The sequence below is a fragment of the Acanthaster planci genome, linkage group LG13, assembly GCF_054643075.1.
Source record: "Acanthaster planci isolate LZ-2023a linkage group LG13, COTS_SCS, whole genome shotgun sequence".
NCBI classification, from domain to species: Eukaryota; Metazoa; Echinodermata; class Asteroidea; order Valvatida; family Acanthasteridae; genus Acanthaster; species Acanthaster planci.
Window position 1 is genome coordinate 14,032,528 of NC_141789.1, and position 19,236 is coordinate 14,051,763.

At 41.0% G+C, this 19,236-nt stretch overlaps 2 long non-coding RNA genes across 3 annotated transcripts; one reads left to right on the forward strand and one right to left on the reverse strand.

The window, feature by feature from the left end:
- Positions 1 to 299: 299 nt before the first annotated feature.
- LOC147797016 (uncharacterized) lies at positions 300 to 7,184 on the forward strand. 2 transcript variants are annotated; one of them, XR_015427523.1, is made up of 5 exons: positions 300 to 638; positions 909 to 1,135; positions 2,524 to 2,740; positions 3,823 to 3,923; positions 4,600 to 7,184. It is a non-coding gene; the product is annotated as an uncharacterized LOC147797016 (long non-coding RNA). The 2 variants fall into 2 exon arrangements; XR_015427522.1 differs by having other exon boundaries at positions 301 to 613.
- Positions 6,295 to 12,341, reverse strand: LOC147797017 (uncharacterized). The gene is made up of 3 exons (XR_015427521.1): positions 12,097 to 12,341; positions 10,908 to 11,052; positions 6,295 to 9,226 (listed from the first exon to the last, which is right to left on the reverse strand). It is a non-coding gene; the product is annotated as an uncharacterized LOC147797017 (long non-coding RNA).
- Positions 12,342 to 19,236: the final 6,895 nt, after the last annotated feature.

Here is a 19,236-nt window from a genome sequence, read left to right on the forward strand (position 1 = left end):
CAGTAACTTTCGCTGTGGGTGCGCTGAACCAGTTCAAGCGCTCAATTGAATATAGTGTTAAAACTCAACAAAGTTTGGAGCCCCATTGCAGGCAACTGAAGTCCCTGAGGCCTCTCAAACAAAAAACAATGTGCTATTTGGTCCTTCATATTTCATTTGATTTTCAATTTTAGTCGGTTAACAAGTGTCAATGAACTTAATCATCCGCCCAAAATAAACTCACCCCCCAAAAAAGTGAATGTTCCCAAGTCTTCTCAGCAGCCATTTTTCAAATGACATCCCCCACCTACCTCCTGGAGCCCTTCTGACAAATTTTCAATCACAGTTTTGTCTGCTTTGCCCCGAGATGGGTGCCCCTGAATCTACAGAGATGATCCTGGTCCATACTGACACAATCCCAAAATTTCTTGGCCCAAACAGACCCCTCTTTTCAAAGGAATCCACAGGGGTGATTTTTATGCGCCTCCGTGTGGCAGAGAATTTTCCTTGAATTGGAACACTGGACCACTACGCAAAACTCAAACAGCGTCAGTATGATTTGAAGCTTTGCATTGTGGAAGCACATGACAAATGGTTTGCGGGTACACCATGGAATCAATCTCTTTTGGGCGAGGTGTGGTTCTTAATTAAAAGAACCGGTGAGTGTTAACTCGACGTTTCGGCCAGCAGTGTGCTCTGGCCGTCCTCAGGCCACACTGGTACTCTGGCTCTGGCCGCACTCTCCGGTCTCTTGAGGACGGTCAAAGCACTCTGGCCGCACTCTCCAGGGGCGGCCAGAGCACACTGGCCCAAAACGTCGAGTTTATACTCACCGATTCTTTTAAGAACCATACCTCGCCCAAAATATATTCATTCCATGGTGTACCTGCAAACCCATTTCTCACGCTGCATCGAAACTCATAATGTAGATAGAACACGTGGATATGGCGGACCGACTACGGACTAGACACACACGAACAACACGTGGGTGCGAGGGCAGATGTACTGTACATATACGTGCAGGTTGAGTGACGGTAGTGTACCGAGCGCATGGCGGTCGCTTTAATCCGATTATTTCTACGATTTCGTGTACCATCAAGACAACACGTAAGAAATAAGGCTCTGAGGAATCGCTGGCACACCTACGTGATATCGAGTAAGTACATACAATGTATTTTGCTTTTATTATTCCACACTTCTACTTGACAGGCCTAGTTCCTGAGACCATGGAGAAAGGAAAAGACATTGTTGAGCTTGAGACCACTTCTCCAATGAGTAGAACTAGGAACGCCTACAGTACATGTTCATGGCCCATTTGAAAATGACATGAGTAACTTTAGTAGGCCTATAATTTTATATGCCCACTTGGAGTTAGCACACATCTTGCAAATTGTTTATCCCTCCCAAGCAAGTCGTTTGGTGCATGCAGCTATGTAGCTCCATGTTGGGTGTCATGATGTGCTCACGTGCAGCTGTAATACTAGGCCATCCCATAATAATGATATAAGCCCGACAAGGTCATAAATAATCAATAATGCTAGCCCAACTTCACTTTGGCATGCTGTGTTGTGCATATTTGAATTTTGAAATGATGATTGACGCGACTGCATCAGGATGATGTAGATCAGTCAATAATAGTCATAGCAACTTGGACTCTACGGATTGCCTTTTTAACATGTTTAAAGATTTGGATATGATCCGGCGACACATGGCAATGTAAACACACTGTATACTTATCAGTGTGAAGTTGTCAACTTGGTCTAGAATCACCTCGCTTCAAGTCAATTTCGTCTCAGATCTACTTGGTCCCAAGTCAACTCAGTCCTGTCAACCCTTGAAGGCAGGCACTTGGCTGAATCATGAATAAAAATCTTCCAAGCAAGTTTTGACACATTTTAGCAAGCAGATGTTTAGTTATGCCCCCGGATTTCCCAGATAAAGTTTGTCGAAAGAAATCCCTATGAATCGAGACAGAGCCCAGCATATGACGGAGGAGTATACGTTGGGCCCTGTTTATGGGTCTACCTTTCAATAGGCCTTCGTCGATGATCACATAGGCCCACATAGGCCTGCATCATTGCTACTGTCACTGTGTACTGTACTGAGTTCCAAAGCCTTTCCAATTACATCAATCATGGACTGTATGTGGGTCTATTGACCTGATTTCCATTTTTATTATTTTTTTCTTTGAAGTGCAAAATGAATGCTTTGAAAATGTACCCACGGTGAAGAAAGTAACTACTAACGTTAGGCCTGTTTTTCTGAAAATAAGTTTGTACATGTATGCATATTTAGGGCTAATTTACTATAATTTATCATCTTTGAAGAACTTCTTATGTGGGATGTGGGATTTTCAGAGATTTGTTCAAGTGTGCCACAAATACGGAACAGTCAGCTGAATTTTGTGCCAATTTCTGGATGCTGTCGTTTTTGAGTTTCAGGTTTTTAAATTTCATGACAGCAAAATTGTTCACAGAGGTGATCAGTAGCATGTATTTTGAAGCTTATAATATCATTATTTACTGTAACTGAATGAATTCAGAGTTTTTCAGCAAAGAGGTGTGGCAGTGATGGATGAAGAAAGTCAAGGAAACGTCGAAGAGTGGCACGTTGGAGACTCAACTTCATTAGGGCCAGACTAATGGACTATACCTCTGTATACTTGGCCCTGCTCCAGGACTCCTAAACTAGAAACAAGTGGAGGAAGGCATAAATATTAGGATAAAGCTCCCCGGCCGTGATCGGTATCAGCCACATACAGGTATTTCTCAATTGCCTTTTTGATTAATTCACCCAGCAGTTTAATTCACCCACCATTCCTGGTGGTCTTAAACTTTTTCAAATTCCTTGCATTTAATTTGGCCTCATACATCGAGTGTGGCCATGATACTCAGTGAAGCAGATCAGAAGAGACAAGTCAACTTACGCATCATGTACTGTTCCACATAACTGGAGTGTGGTTTTCTGCTCTAGTCGGCCCGCCTACATTTACATTGAACACGGCAGTGGAGAAGTATCAAGTTTTGGCTGAGCTGTGATTCCACAGCCCCCCCCAGCTCTTTTTTTGGTTAAACTTTAGTTCATGGTTTTCAAGTCTCATTTAAAGTAACAAGGAAATAGAAATATTTTTATAAATTTTACTAAAAGGCTTGAAATTGCATCTTTGGGTTCCAATTAACCTTATTTTAAATTTTTGTTTGGCAATTTTAACCCATATTTTGATGCTTTTTGGGTTTATGCTTATGCATATTTGCATATTCATGAGCAGAACTATGATGTCATCCAAGGAACTGAATCTCAGTGTTGCACTGATTTGTGCACAGAAAAATTCTAGATTTTTTTAACCACTGCTACATGTACGTGCATGGCATATTTCATTTTCTTTGGCAATTTATTGCTGTGTAAGTATATGGCAATAATCCAGCAAAAATTTTTTTCACAGAAATGTTCCCAGCAGATAGCAAATTTGGGGTTCAGAATTGGAACATGAAAACATGCAACCTGAACCATGTCTTCCTGGATTTTCATCAAAGCAAAAGCGCCCTCACTTGTCCAGAAAAACTTGGTCAATTTTTAATGTTTGAAAAAGTGCACCATTTAGTTCAAGTAACTCAAAAAAGATGTCAGACAGGCTGCAGACAGAGTACAGAGATACACAGAATGTGATTCTAAGATCCTTTAGTTTTTCAGTTTGGCCATTTTTGGAAGGGGCAATCATAGGGGGGGTTACATGTAAAATTGGTGTGCGAGTCCCTGTTGATTCAGTTCCCTGCAACTTTGCCATTGAAGATTCTTCAGTTTAGTTTGAGTTTCTCTTATTGTGATAGCTTGCTGTTTTTCCAGGTCTGCCATGTAATCGAATGCACCCTACACGCCTGCATTGCATTGGCACACTTTGATGCTGGACTCCACACCTGCATACACACCTGGCAGCTGGCAATCAGGTAAGAGATGACTGGTCGATGGAGTCATGTAAGTCTGGATATGACATCATGCTCAGCACACATACATGTAATTGACACCTGCTAACCCTTCTGATTTGATTGCAATTAGGCAGCTGTGGTGGCTTCACCCTCCACCCATGAAAGGGAAAAAAGCGGGGAAGACATTTTTTGAAGGGGGGGAGGGGACTGAGTGGGGTGGAAAGCGATGGAAGGTGTTATGTCAATGTGTGGGGGGAGATAATCTTCCCCTTCCCTATAGGGTTAGGAAGATCAGGCATAATAATCTGCTTCAGCTGAAAATCTTTCCTTATTTAAAATAAAGTTGAAGTTGCCACTCGGTGCAGCCATCCCCAAAAATGTATAGTTCTGTGTTAATTTCCGTTGTCTTAGAGAACTAAATTAAAAACTAAAGAGACTGCACAGTGCCGGATGTTATACACTTTGTAGATATGATGACAAATATTTTATGGCTGAGAACATAACCGATAGTAAACCTGTCTTAGGGTATAATTTTCCCCCAAATTTAATGATGAAAGCCACATTATTGAATCTTTGAACAGGGTTTTTGCAGCTCCTTAAAAACAATTTGAAAATGAATATTTGTCTTGTAAAAAGAATTCTTTTTATTATTAATGGTGAATTGGTTAACTCTTTTATGATTATTTTAATTTTGCAGATCAAGCCCCTTATTGTCAAAATATCTGCTCATGGAACATTGATGAAGGTCCAAGCAAGACGGTCAGGTTGTGGAATCAAAGAGGGCCAGCAGTCTACAACCTTTGGCAGAGGAGTTAAAATTTGCTTGTATCACTTTGCAAATACTGACCTTGACCCTAACTCCACCAGATGCAACATACGACAGCAGATGTAAAAGTCTGATGCACCATAGCCGTGTTCCCATTGGACTTTATCTTCCGCGGGCACATGGAAACTTACCAAGACATTCCTTCATGTCAAATCTACCGCGCATTCCCATGTGGACTTCTTAGCCATAATGGAATGTTCATTCCCTGTGTTAGGCCTAATAAGACAAGCTGATTACATAGCCTGCGCTGTACAAATCATGACGAAATCAGCAAAATCTGACATATTCAATTCAATTCAAGAAAACGTTTATTCCATGCTTTTTTTAAAAAATTACATTAATTAAGAGAAGTTGGTACATAGAAATTGACAAAATAAATAAGCTTAAGAAAATACATCAGAAATTAAGAAACTTAGTAGATTGAAATTAGCTGTGGGGATGAGAGTAACTTTTTTAGATACTTGTGCTTAATGAGAAGAGAACATAAAGATGAAATCAGAAAAGCTGACAAATTTAAATGTTTATAGCAAGATATCGAAAACTGTGAAATATTCTCTACCTTGAAAACTTCAGAGGACTTGATGTTTCAATCCTAGCAGAATCTTTCTCCAAGTTATGTCTTCAGGTTTCAACCAACACAGTTGAATTTTTAGTGACACCTACATGATATAAAACTGAGCATTTGGAAGTGTAAATACAGAAAAGTTTGCAAATATGTTTGACCTAAATATACTGAAACGCATTCAAGGTCTTAATATTTTGTGTATTCTCTGTCTTTTAACATTGAAATGTCTGGTTTTGTTATTTAAATACATGCAAATGCCTGTGCCCTCTGACCTTTTTTGAGATTGCGCAATCCTAACCTTTAAATATATGTTCCGAAATTATATCTATCAAGAGGCTTGTGGCCTGGTGGTTAGCTAGCTGACTGCCAGGCCAGGGGACCCCGGTTCGAATCCCGGGGTCCCCGGAAAAGGAGTTTTTTTTTTTTTTTTTTTTTTTTTTTTTTTACTAAGTTTTTTAACAAAATTGTGCATGCCCACCTGGAATCGAACCCAGGTCCTTGTGCATAGCAGTTAGTGTCCTTAACCACTATGCCACGGCACTTTCTTGATGAAATGTGCTCGTTTCTAAATGTTAAACCTTCCATTGTTTGGACTTAGAATATTTTTCAGCCAAACTGTGTACTGGAGATGTGCAAGGGTGGAAGTCCTAGGGGCCGGAAGTCTGAGAGCTGATAGGAAGGGTAGAGTGGATGGCTGAGGGCTTGGGACTATTAGAGCTCTGTGGATCCCGGGGCTGAAGGACATAGCTTCTTAATGTTCCATATTGCTGTTGGGTTTATTGTAGCCCATATAAGATTGAGACTGAAAGGCTTGAAGAGGGAACCTTATATAAGGAGCTTGGAAGAAAACTGGCAGGGCTTAGGATGGGGCTGCAATGTAAACTCTAAAGATGGAAACAGATGTGCGTTAAACTCTGGCAGTGTAACATGGTCCAGATTAGGAGAAGGGTCACGAGGCAAAGTACTACAGTTTTACAAATAGATATACATGTACAAACAAGTTGTTCTGCTAGTTTAAATGAGCATTTATTTCACTTGCAAATAGAAATTAGTTGGTTATAGCAATAAATGACGATTGTTTCACACAGACACAAAGCATTTTTGCAAGGTGATATTTTCAAATTTGAATGAATTTAACATTAATTTGAGAAACAGAATTGGTTAAAATTTAAACATGTTGGCCACCAAAAACTAGTTTCGAGACTAAAAACTAACTAAATAAATCATATATTTCTTTCGTGCACAGAGTAAGGCCCTTAAAGTGTTATCAAAAATTACATTTTGCAGTAATGACCTTTTGGCACTGAGCCAGCAATTTGCGACTTGCAGGTTTGTGATTATTTTAAGTGAAAGACTTTTTTCTAATGCTCTGGCAAAGGGGATGTACAACTTGGAAAATACAAAATGCACATAGAATTTTGTTCAAGGAAAAAATTATGAAGACGGAAAAAGAAATTGACTGGAGCAGGATTTCAACCTGCAACTTCTGGAACACTGTACCGGTGCTCTACCAACTGAGCTATCCAGCCCTATGTCGGTGGTTCTTCCCATTTGTCAATATCTCTGTTCCGGGGGCGAACTTGTTAAAAGTGAGGTTCAGAGCAGCCACTGGGTTGACTGAACAGGGCTGGTATTTGGGCTGCCTGAATGGGAACACCATCGAATTTTTAAAAGCATGCAATAGTTGCAAGCTTTTAGTCCTCAAAAGAAGTAGTATCAAAGTGTCTAGAGTCTTTCCAAATGGTCATTATTTGCAAATTTTGAAGTACATGTATAGCATCTTGATAACTTATATGTAAACATGAATATTTTAAAAGTGCATTAATGAGTCAATGCATTACAATGTAAAGAAACAAATTAAAGGCGAACAAAAGTCTTTCTTCAAAGCAAACTGACCAATTGTCTATTCAATTTACAAAGTACCTCTGAAGTCATGAATAATTTGGATGTAAGTACAGTACAACGTCACTATACTGAACAATGTGGTATACGGAACATGCCTCTTGGCTCCCACATTTTCTGCGCACATTTACTGAACATCACAAATTTTGTTTTAAATTAAAAAAAAAAGAGGACTAATGACAGTGACTCAAAAGTTAAGATGTCAATAATCTCCGAAATTGGAACAGCCATGTTATGAGCCCATAGCAAAACAAGCAGCCGCACAAGAGAATCTGTTTTACACGAACAAGAACACGCACATGTATGTATAACAACTGACATTTCAACATAGGAAATGGCACCCTCTCTATTTTAGCAAATAGCACCCTCTTTGCCAGAACTTTTCCCCCTTTTTTATGGAAATCAGAACATTTTGATTTTTAGGCCTATGAAAATGCGAGGATTGTAACAGTACCATTGAAAATGCAATAGTTTGGGAGGTATGCTACACCAAGCATTGTGAAGGGACCCTTCCCTGTTCATTGTAGCAGCATTGTACTGTATACCAATATACATGTACACTACTCAAAAAAAATTAAGGATCAGACATTTGTCTTTGAAAATTTCAGCCAGGTGTGCACCTCAATGACTTTACTTATTGTACACTGAAGCTCATGTTCATGCTTGGTTGAGCACCATAAAATGTGAGACAATGCAATTGGTTTGTTGCGTTTCAGAGCCCAATTAGCTGGAAGGGTCAAAAAGCATTGGGTGATGTGTATTGCTCAGGTATTGCACAACTTCAAAATGGCCACCTTTCACTCCCTTTGCACATAAATTAAGGATGGGACGACTCTGAGGCAAGGGGGTGAGAGACTGGGAGTGTCTTAGAGAGTTTTGGGGGGGGGCAATGACATGAGACTGGCCAGTGCTATACAACCCTATTGTGGTAAAATGATGTACATGTACATGTATGTGTCTCACTTGAGGACATTTTGAGAAAAAGTGACTGAAATGTTGGACCTCTTACCATTTTGTGAAGCTGTTTTTTTATGTCCTGACAACCACAAATTTAAATTTTTTGTGTCAATCATCTTTTTACAGATAATAATAATGTGATTTTGGGGAAGATTTGCAAACAGACAAGTCAGACATTGCATTATTTTCCTGAATAAAAGGATCTTGACGGTTACATGTAATTTGTTCATGCTGAGATACATACATCTTCAAAGTACTTCATTTCTGTGATTCAGAATCACAAATAGCTCCCTCACATTACCAGAATATACTCACACTCAGTGCCCTCACATTACCACGATATCATTCTAACTCATAAACAGTGCCCTCACATTACCGCAATATCATTCTAATTTATAAATAGCATCCTCACATTACCACGATATCATTATAACTCATAAACAGCGCCTCCACATTACCACGATATCATTCTAACTCATAAACAGAGCTCTAACATTACTTGATTAAACTTAATTTTTATACATCATTTTCAGGGCTGTAAAAGACCTGGACAAGGTGCTGACCAAAGTTTTATTTCAGTTTCTTAAGACTTCAGTACTCTGTACCGGAAGTTTCTTGTTTTGATCCCAGAAAATAGCCAATTTAAGTGACGCTCATTTTTTGCAATGTGAATACCATATGTTTCAATTATTAATCACTATGTATGATCCTTTGGTCCTTTGAGTAGTGTACAAATGCAGCTAGACGTGCTCCATCACTAAGGTGGAAGCAAGGAACTGCATCTCTGAGAAGATTGAGTCCTTTCCTTGCCTTTTTGTGAATCAATGCCTAAGATTCTGAAGAGGATCCCTCATGCAATCTTGGAAACTGTTCCTCCTCAATGATGGAGGCGTGGACTGGCATCTATCTGAGTTACTTCCTCTCCTTGACATTCCCACGAATCATCTCTGTGAAGTCCTATAGGATCTTGTCCTCCTTCCTTCTCTCCAGGTTGAAGGAGGCGAGGGCGCTCTTCTCATCAGCATCATGGTCTGCTTCTCCTGGGGCATACCCACAGCTTTCATATGAGGAGGTCTGGGGAAGAAATTAATCACAAAAGGAACTAAGTTGCAGCAGAAATTGAGACATTTCTTCAAAAATTACAGGATCCTTGTACGCCCATTGTTTTTTTTTTACCCCTTTTATTTCATAAAATAAACTGTTAGTGTCAATTGCTTTTTATCCATTTTCATGTCAGAGGATGAACTATGACAAGAAGATTCCTTTGACACTGCTGGCCCATTACTTCTGAAAGCATTTGTGATTTGTACGCTTCGTTAACAATACTTTTCCAGACATCCCTTGAGGGTTTAGTGAAACAAAAAGTGCAATTTTTAAACACTTAAAATTGCCTTTCCCTTTTCCTAACAAGTGAGGGTGCTGTTTTACAGTAATACTGTAACGTCAATCAGGGAAGACCACAAACCTACAATATCTATGGACCAAAAGCTCCTACACTAGTACAGAAATCAACGATTGATCCCGACTGTGTGGGCAGAAATATTTCAACAGTGTGCGCAACTCTGTTTAGTTGGATACAAATCAGAAATTTTGGATGGTGACTGATAATACTGTTAAGTGTTTACAACATGGTCCCTTTTGTGTTTTGGTTTAATATTTGTCAAAATTAAGGTAGATCCTTCTTTAAATAAGAGCTCTGAAAACTGAAATTTTTGTCCGTATTCATTGCTCACCTTCAAAAACCTGACCAAATTCCCATAATGTATGTGATTTTAATTTTTAGACTTTAGTTTTGAAATGTTTTGGAAACACAGTTCTCAGTGCTCTATCAGATAAAACTTGAGAAAACATTTTAAATTTACTTTTCAAAATATTCACTAAACAATAGGGGTGTTAGGAATTTATCTGAATTTCACATAACGTGCACCTTGGCTTCTACTAATGGCTTGTAATAATGGGCAATATTATGAGGAAGAAAAGTTGAACTGTGCCGGGTTAGAACTTTAATGAAAACACCAACAGGGCCAAATAATGGACAATTGCCACAGTTGCCCCCAATCCATCTTTTTTGATGTAGAGCAGTGCTGCACAGCAAATCATGAAATCCCAGGGGACAAGGCAGCCATTTACTCGTAGTTATTAAAAATGGAGACTTTCCTTTAATTATGCCCCTGCTGTTGTCGGTCTAAAGGTATTTTATGTCTGTGATTAGACACTTCATTTCATGAGTTTTACTATTAAAACTGTGAAACCCAAATTACTCCTTGAACATGTCTCATGAAATATGGACCATTGATCAATGATAATTTGTCATGAAAAGGAAAAGGAACTTTAGGCCAGGAAAATGTGAAAAATTCCAGTATAGTGGGTGCATTCACCTAGCTTGCCCTGGTTACAAGGGTTTAACCTCATCCCTATCGTCTTGCTTGGTTGACACAATGCACACAACCATCCCTAGGTCAGGGTTGCCCTAACAGCTAGCCACAAGCACCCAAGGGTTTTTCGGGGATGGGGACAAACTTGATTCTGGGGGCCCAATTTTTTTTTTTATTTTTAAAGTTGTTTGAGGGGTTAGGCTACATTTCCACTTTTCAAAAGAAGGGAAATTAAATAGGCCAAAAAGATCCTTTCATTTTTTTCAAAAGAAAACAATTTTTGCTCCTTTTTAGGACATGAGCCCAATTGGCCCCTCCCCCCCTTTCCCAGATTCATCCTTGCAGAAAGCCAGCAATGATATGAAACACAGGACTCTTACCTGTCCTACTTATGATGTAACCTGCCTCTTCACTTTGGAGATATCATCGGTCAGTCCACTTGCACAATGACGCTAGCCAGCCTCAATGTTCATGTAGGCAGCAGCCATGGCAGTATATTCACCTGGCAATGAGGCCTTGCCAAATCTAAACACAGGGAAAAATGACAAAAAACCTAAGGTTTTTCAGTCACACTGTAACAATATTTCTTTCCTCAAATGAGCAAAACATCCATGTTTCAACCCATCACCACATAGACTCTTACTGTGGGTCGCTGTTAAATCCGGGACCAAGTTGACAGTGCAATGGAGTTGACTTGAAGCGAGTTGATTCCAGACCAAGTTAGCGACTTCACACTGACATGACTGATGAGTATACGCCTACAGTGTATGCACATTGCCATGTTTTGCCGGACCATATCCAAATCTTTTAAAAAGACAATTCGTAGAGTCTAAGTTGCTCAGACTATTATTAACTGATCTACATCATCCTGATGCAGTCGCGTCAATCATCATTTCAAAAATTCAAATATGCACAGCATGCCAAAGTCAAGTTGAGCTTGTTGGGCTTACATATATTATTATCATGGGATGGCCTAGTACTAGTACAGGGAGCATCAGACCCAACGACTTGAGGGATAAACAAGATGTGTGCAAAATCTTAGCAGGGTGAAGTTACTCATGTCATTTTCATAGAAATGGGCCATGCACATGTACTGTAACCAGTGAGTGTAGGCACCCGTGGTGTCGATCCTAGTCCTGTAACGGAACTGTTTGCCAGTCACGCCAGTGTAATGTTTTGTCTATAATGTGCATTGTGGGTAAAGCCTTACCCGGGAGTTGGCAAGATGGCTTCCAAGGGTTCATTACGTAAATAAACCAGTCGTTTTATGTCTGTATTTCTGTTAATAACTCACAACTTCTCGTGTTTCTGTCTACACAACCTGAACAAATATACGTCGGGGAAACCGTTATAGGCCTACATGTAGGATTTGTCCCAACACGGGTCTTTTCCTTTCTCCATGGTCTCAATAACTCTCATCACTCTCAACATGCTCAATGCAAATGAGTCTGAAGAAATCGGCCTACGACTAGTACGAGTACTACTAACTATTACTAACCAGCTAACTGGGCCCATGAATTTCATTCCTGTAAAGTGTGGAATAATAAAAGGAAAATCCATTGTACTTACTCCATCAATGTCATCACGCAGGTGTGCCGGCGGTTCCTCAAAGACTAATTTCTTGATGATACACGAAGTCGCGAAAATGTGCTCAGTAGGCATATCTATAAACATGTACTACACACGTGCATCGTGTGCCACGCCACCGCACACCACGTGTTGTTTGCAGCGTATCCATACGAATCTGGTGTTCGATGCGTCAGAGTTTTGCGTGGTGACGTCACGCACGGACCTTTCGCTAAATTTAGCGTGGACCCCGTCGTGTTCTTTATAGCGGCGTTCCACTCTATGCCATTTTTTGGAATAGCAGAAGTACTTGGAATCTAGGTGTACTTCTATTCGTTCAACATCGTCTATTATTTACTATTCTCGTCAACTAGTGGTCATTTTTTTTGCCTTTGTAGATCATATTTTATTCTCTTTTTTGGGGGGGGGGTGTATTCACAACGAATATCACTTGTCTCGTTAGCAACCGTATCGTCCGGACAATTTATTAAGTGACCTTACACCACAAAGCAGGGAAGTGAACACCGCCAAAGCCTGCCCAAAAAAGGGTGGAATGGTGGGCCCTCTGGCCTGGCACCGCAATGTCTCCGGACCCACAATGGACCCAACCCCGCTCAGGGCGGGCTCCCTGTAAGCTCCTGCAGTCCCACCTGTACTTTTCAATTTTGTCCACGGGTCTCTTGGGGGTGAATCACGGATGGCTCTCCCGATAGAATCAGGCATCGTCTGTTCCCCCCCCCCCATTTTTTTTTCAGAAAGACAACTTGTTGACACTGTTTACCCAACGATTAACTGCGGCTCTCTAATTTCGTGGACCAAAAGACCTTAACCTAATTGGCCGATTCAATGAGCTTCCCCAAACATGGGACGCTTCTTGTTTCAACAATTGGCCTAATGCGCTGGAATTGTTGGGAGGGGGGAATGACAACCGGCAGGGGTAAGGAATTGATAAATTCAGTGGAGCATGCTGCTATGCCGGTCCCTTTTTAATCTCCTTGCACGCGAGGTTTTACTGCATCTTAAACACATTTTTTGTAGCCATTCTCTGCGCGAACGGATATCTTCATCATCCATTGGCTACCTCTACACTGAGCAAGAATGGTCTTCGCAGACATCAATGACGTCATCTATCCATTCCTAATGCGGCCTACAGTTAATCCACGGTTACACAAACCTGCTTCCTTTGGCTATAGCAGAAAATTTGCAAAGAGGTTGTCATGCACAACATAAATTCAAGGTTTATTGTGTTACACCTTGCCGATATGGACACCGAGTGACATTGGAACATAACAGATAGCGTGACAAGTCAGGTTATTACTCGCCGATGGGGACCACACTACCTTCAGGCCGACGGGGCCGTGCGCGTGAAAAGAACTCCCACACACAAAGGGCCAAAGTCATGCAGACACGTCCATTGATGGGAAGGAGAGACAAACGGAGGCCTGGTTTGGCGTGTAAATAACATCCGAATCGGACGGTCCATACCCGCGTGAGGGGGGGGGAGGAGTAATTTCAGGGTGCCAGAGTTCCCGGCCTTTTACAAGGCTTCCCTGGGTCCGGAGTACAGCAGTCTTTAGGTTAAGACCTACATCCCCATTAACTCGTTAAATGAGTACAGACCACCCATGCGTGTTTTTTTTCTCAAGTCACAACAGATTGGGACTTCGTTGTACGAAGTGTTAGATTGTTTCAGAAATGATACAGGTCTCATGTAAAAGGTTGTTACTTGTTTGCAAACGCACAGTGCAACTTCTTCAAGCTAGGAGTATTACAGTATATCAGACTGTGCGAAATCACCAGGATATGTACATGCATGGCAGGATTATTTTATATGATAATGCAAAGTCATGAGGGTTTAACAACAGCTTAAGTTTTCAGTGTCATAAGTTTGGCCAGAAGAAATTCACTTAATTCTGTTTCGGTATCATCCTCTATATGTCAGGCCTAATACCAAAGGATTAGCTTTCCTCACCCAAACAACCGAGCCGAGTAAGCAGATGAAGAGTGTATCAACCGTAACTGGTGCAGGAAGGAATGTTACGCCATAATTGCACCAATTCAGTGATGTGAATAGTAATCAACTTTGGCTCGGAAGTGCCGAATTCATTCGCCTGCGTGGAACCATAGAGAATCACCCAGGGTGAATCAGCTTGATTAGCGTTTTTGTCAAACCGACGGGTGAGATACAAAGTTTCCTGCCGTCCCATGTACAGGATGTAAGCTCTGTCCAGCGACCGATGACCGAAGAATCGCCCCTGTGCGCGCGCACTTGGGTGGCTCATTCACTCGGGGTCTGCGCCAGCCGAACGCGACAGCGTCTTCTCGTGATCATCCACCGTTAATGAGTGGTTTTTTATCGCCCCAGCGGAGTTTGTTTACTGGTCAAAGGAACAATCGTAACGAAAGTTTACTTTTCACTGGATGTTAATTGAAGGTTTGGGAAATGCAGCATTTTGATTAGTGTCCACATCAGAGGTTTCGCACGCATTGTAGGCCTCGCGCATAATTTCCGAGTGATGCGAGCACGGTCAGTTGCTCTTACAAACATTAATCGAAGTATTTTTTCCTGCTTTCCAGGGCCCTTTTGCATATTTTGTACGTGTACATGTACATGTTTATGTATTTACACTTCTCAGATGACGTGTTTACCAAATTATTATTGGCCACGGCGAAGAGTATTATGAGAATACTCAAGCCACTAGTTCTGACCCAAGAGGGCGCCACAGTCTATTTTGTATTTCAGACTCTTATATATTCCGCTCTCCCAAAATTATAGTGATCATTTTATAAAGAAATTTCATCGATAAAATGGTACAGTGGGGGTCGTAAATATTTGTAATTGGGCATAGTTGCGAGTTAGAGACAGAATTCACTAAATTGGGCATAGTTGCGAGTTAGAGACAGAATTCACTGAAATGTAGAACTCGAGGTGTAAACCGTGTATTGAAGTGCAGATGTAGGCAAAGTATGGAACTTAATAAGGAACAGGATAGGTACACAAAAGGGTTGAACAGCGAATGATATGCAGTGCCTCCTGTGTTCTTTACGCTTACAAATTCTGAGCCTTTTCGTTCCTCTTAATTAGCCTTTCTGAGAGGGCTTGCGAATAATAAGTCTCTTAATCCGAAAATTGACTCTTAAGTTGCCACAATGACGTGCATCGCCGTCGATAATTTGCTTAATATGGCATCGATTTGGAGATTGGCAGGGAGCATTCAACTCGTGCCATCCGTGTTAGAAAAAATCTGCGAGCCAAATTTTAAGGTTGTGTAATTGCACCGCATAATTCACTCGTAGCACTGCGCCAGTCAGTCAGTGTCAAGTCTCAGAAAATAATAACTTAACAAAGGAGCATCTTCAATGGATATTAGCAAATGCACGCTTCAGGATAAGTGCCTCATAAACTACTTTATGTATCATCTATACTGTCACCTAACGTCAACCATCATCAATTAGAGTGTTTTCAGTCATCATGCCTTTTCTCACAGTTGCAAAATGTACGCAAATATTCTGAGTGTGACAGGCTTATCAAGGTTTTCAAGAACGAACGTGCCATTAATTTAAGCGAGATTTGCAACGAAACACCACCTGTTTGTTTTTGTTTTTTTCTTTCTTTCCATTTTGAAGTAGTAAATCGTGGATGTAAATAATGACACCCTCAGAGCCGAGTTCCTTTGTTTCATTTATCCAATTTCTATGCATCCACAGAATGTTACGCTTTATAGAGCCAGAAATGTATATATCTGTCCTAAACGTTTCTTGATATTTTAAGCACCCAGCAGACAAAACTTCGAACACACGCATTTTGTTAACTTTGTGTAAAGAAACTGAAGCGGACAGTTATTGCTGTGGTGATCATTGTAACTAACTTTTGACAAGAATATTTTGCTCTACAAACGATCTTACTTGTAATGAGCGTTTGGAAGTGGAGGCCAAGTGTTTGTTTATTCTTCCTCTCAAAAGGTCAAAGGTTAATCCCTCTTGTGGCAAATCGATATTGATTCCGCCTTCGTTCTTGTATTTCCACTGGGGGCAGTCCACCGATTCTTTCCGTGATCTCTAGTGACAATCGCAGTACAGACGGCCTTTCAGTGCTTTGAACCCTCAAGAAATTCCAGGGGCGCATCAAAGCTTACTGATTTCATGTTGTGACTTTATGTGGCTGGAAGAAATAGACTGCATCTTTGGGAATACCAAGTTAAAAATATGAGTTAAAAAGTTGAGTTTTTAATGGGGCTGTGTTGAAATTTGGGGTGGGTTTGCTTGAAGTCCTTGCGGGAATGGAAAATACCATCGAGCAAGGCACACGATGTGCCGAAGATGGCCACTGACCTTTTGTCATTGTCGCTGGGTGTAAAAGACTCACCCAAGCAGGTATAATAAGGCGCCATACCTCAGCCCACCGGGATGGAGACACACAGGAGATGGGCACCGTTTACTGTGTTTCTTTTTTAACGAAGGTGGTGGCGAGATGGACAGAAAGGCAATCATAGATTTGATTGAGAGAGTAACGGACCAGGCGTGGAACGACTGACAACATATCAACAATAATAGTACACACGTGTGGACAGACAACTGTACATATATCTGACGAAAATCGATCAATGGCACGAGAGTTAGCTGAAAATTCGATAAGATGAAACGCAATTTTTGAGTTAATTTAGTGCCCCCCCCCAACGAATGCTTCACTTGGCGGATGTCCCGATGAGCGTGTAGATCGTATAACTCAAGCACGCCATTGTGGCGGAGTTCGACTCAACGCGACCGTATAATCGTGCCACCCTGTGACAGAGAAGAACTCCTGACTTGCAAATTCAGCATTTTTATCTCGTTGTTCGCCTTTTTATCGAAGCAAACAGAATAAACTCGAGTCGTTACCGGTCACGAAGCCATTTAATAACGTGTACCTGGTTTGAAATTGTCATCTGTACACATTGCTTACATACCAGCATCGTTGGGCGCGGTTTGGGCCATTTCGACGTTCGTAGCGTGTTTAAAATACTTGAGTCGATAAAACTGTTTTAAATTGGAACCTTTCTCGGCTAACTGAACAGATGTTGCCTCCTCATGCATAATGTGTATTCAGAAATGTATAAAAATAAATTTAAAAAGAACATTTTAAAAGGGGGTGGGGAGAACACTGTTAAACGAAAACTATCGACTTTTCAATTTCGCTCAGTCAACATTCTTATGTAAATGATCCATTTCGTGAATTCTTTCTCATTACTTGGTGGCCCTGGGAGTGTCACGTGACACTAGCACGGTTAAAGCAAATGTAGACTTCAGGCTTTTTTCCCAAGATGGAAAATACTTTCTACGCAAGATCTTAGTAAGATTCCCGAGTATCACACTAAATAAAAGCTCTGCCGGTTTGTTTGATTCTACAAATCTCAAGACAAGTATCATCCTTATTTGTGACTCAGAATATCATCTCTTAAGCGTCATCGAAGTGCGAATGCCAAATTGTGATGCAGGGGAAACAAACCGTACACACTGAAAACTTTACCAGCTCGTAAAGATTAAAAAGGCTTATATAGCCGCCATTTAAACTTTGTTCCCACTCAACGTTCACCGAGAACCGAGCAGCAACTTCTTGTTATTCGCTGATGGAACTTACAGACCAGGTGTTTCGTTAGAACGGGCTGTTTGCTACGGGAGCCGAAAGCAGCGCCAGTTCGCGTGTATTTTTTAGGGTCAGTACAACCCGTCTGTCTAGCAATTAGAACCGATTAGGCTAATCGCCAGCCCAATCCGCTTACCGACTCGCTGGATCCTTCGGACATACGGTCAAATCCTTCGTGATCCTTGGCAAGAGTGTGTTAAAATCGTTTAGCTAAATGCGAGGGGTTGCTTGCTCACTTAGATGCTTAGTGGTAATTTTCCTCCATGTCGAACTGGTCTTTCTGCGGTTTCAAAGCTTAAGTGTTAGCACTTTAGTGTTGATGGCCATTTTGAAGTTGGTGCTAATAGGCGTGAACGTGTCCTTAAGGGACACAAACATCGCGGGGTTGTGTCTTGGATCGACAGGCAAATTAAGCTAGAACACCTGCTTAACTTGCATTGACCCACAGTGATCACTAGTCACATTTTCAGTTACTCATCACAATACATGTATCCAAATTTGTGCCTTATTTTGCAAAATCTCTTCCGTGGTAGTGATTTAAATGTGAAGAAGGTTTCGGCCTCTTCGTTATACTCTGTCTAATCCGCTCGTCTACCCACTGTGTTATTGTTCTAACTTAATGGATACGTCAAAAGTATCAAGAGAAATGTTTGAGGTTTCGATGCATGAAGACAGTTTCCATTGCTTCGTGTTTGCTTTAACCAGTGTTGTTCAAACATTAAACTTGGTGCTGTGGAAAAAGTATGACGGCCCAGCAAAGCCGTCCCACATGCCTCTGACCAAGAAGACGGATACATGCCTATCATTCGCGTATCACAGTAGCCGAATGTGGCCCACTTCCCCATCCAACCGACCTAGGCCTACATTGATTTTCCGAACCCGTACTTTATTGTCCTGTTATCTGTTCTGTGCTTTCAAGCCGCCGCTTTTTCTGACCACAGGCATTCCTGGTATGGCCTCTGAATAAAATGCACGAGTTGCTGTTGTTGTTTGGATGTGGAAGGAATGATGTTGTTATTATGACCGGATAAGCCTGTATTTTCAGAGAGAAATGAGTGGGTCACATCTCTCTTACTGACGCCAAAATCCAAAAGATTTTTTTCTTCACTCTAAGAGACAAAGTCCCAACAAAAAAGACTATGTTGGTTACCTGAAATTTCTCTTCATGTAATGCTGTGGTTAAATATTTACACAGGCCACCTCTATTTGACTTGCCAATTACATCTAATCGAGTAAGGTAGTGAAACGAGAGTTAAACACTGTACCGTATTGGTCTATGAGCTAAAAATACATGTGCAAAAATAGCTTGAGTATGTCCCTCCGATGTCTAATAGGACAAGCCCCTCGACACATATGTATAGGAATTTGCTGGATCTAATTTTAAATAACGAACGGCAGCGTAAGAAAAGCATCTCTAATCTTCTTTTGTTGCAGGGCACGTCGATGATTTAGCTTGTGTAGCTAGAGATCGATCTCCCTCTATCTCTCTCTTTTTCGCTTATAATCTCCAACACGAGACA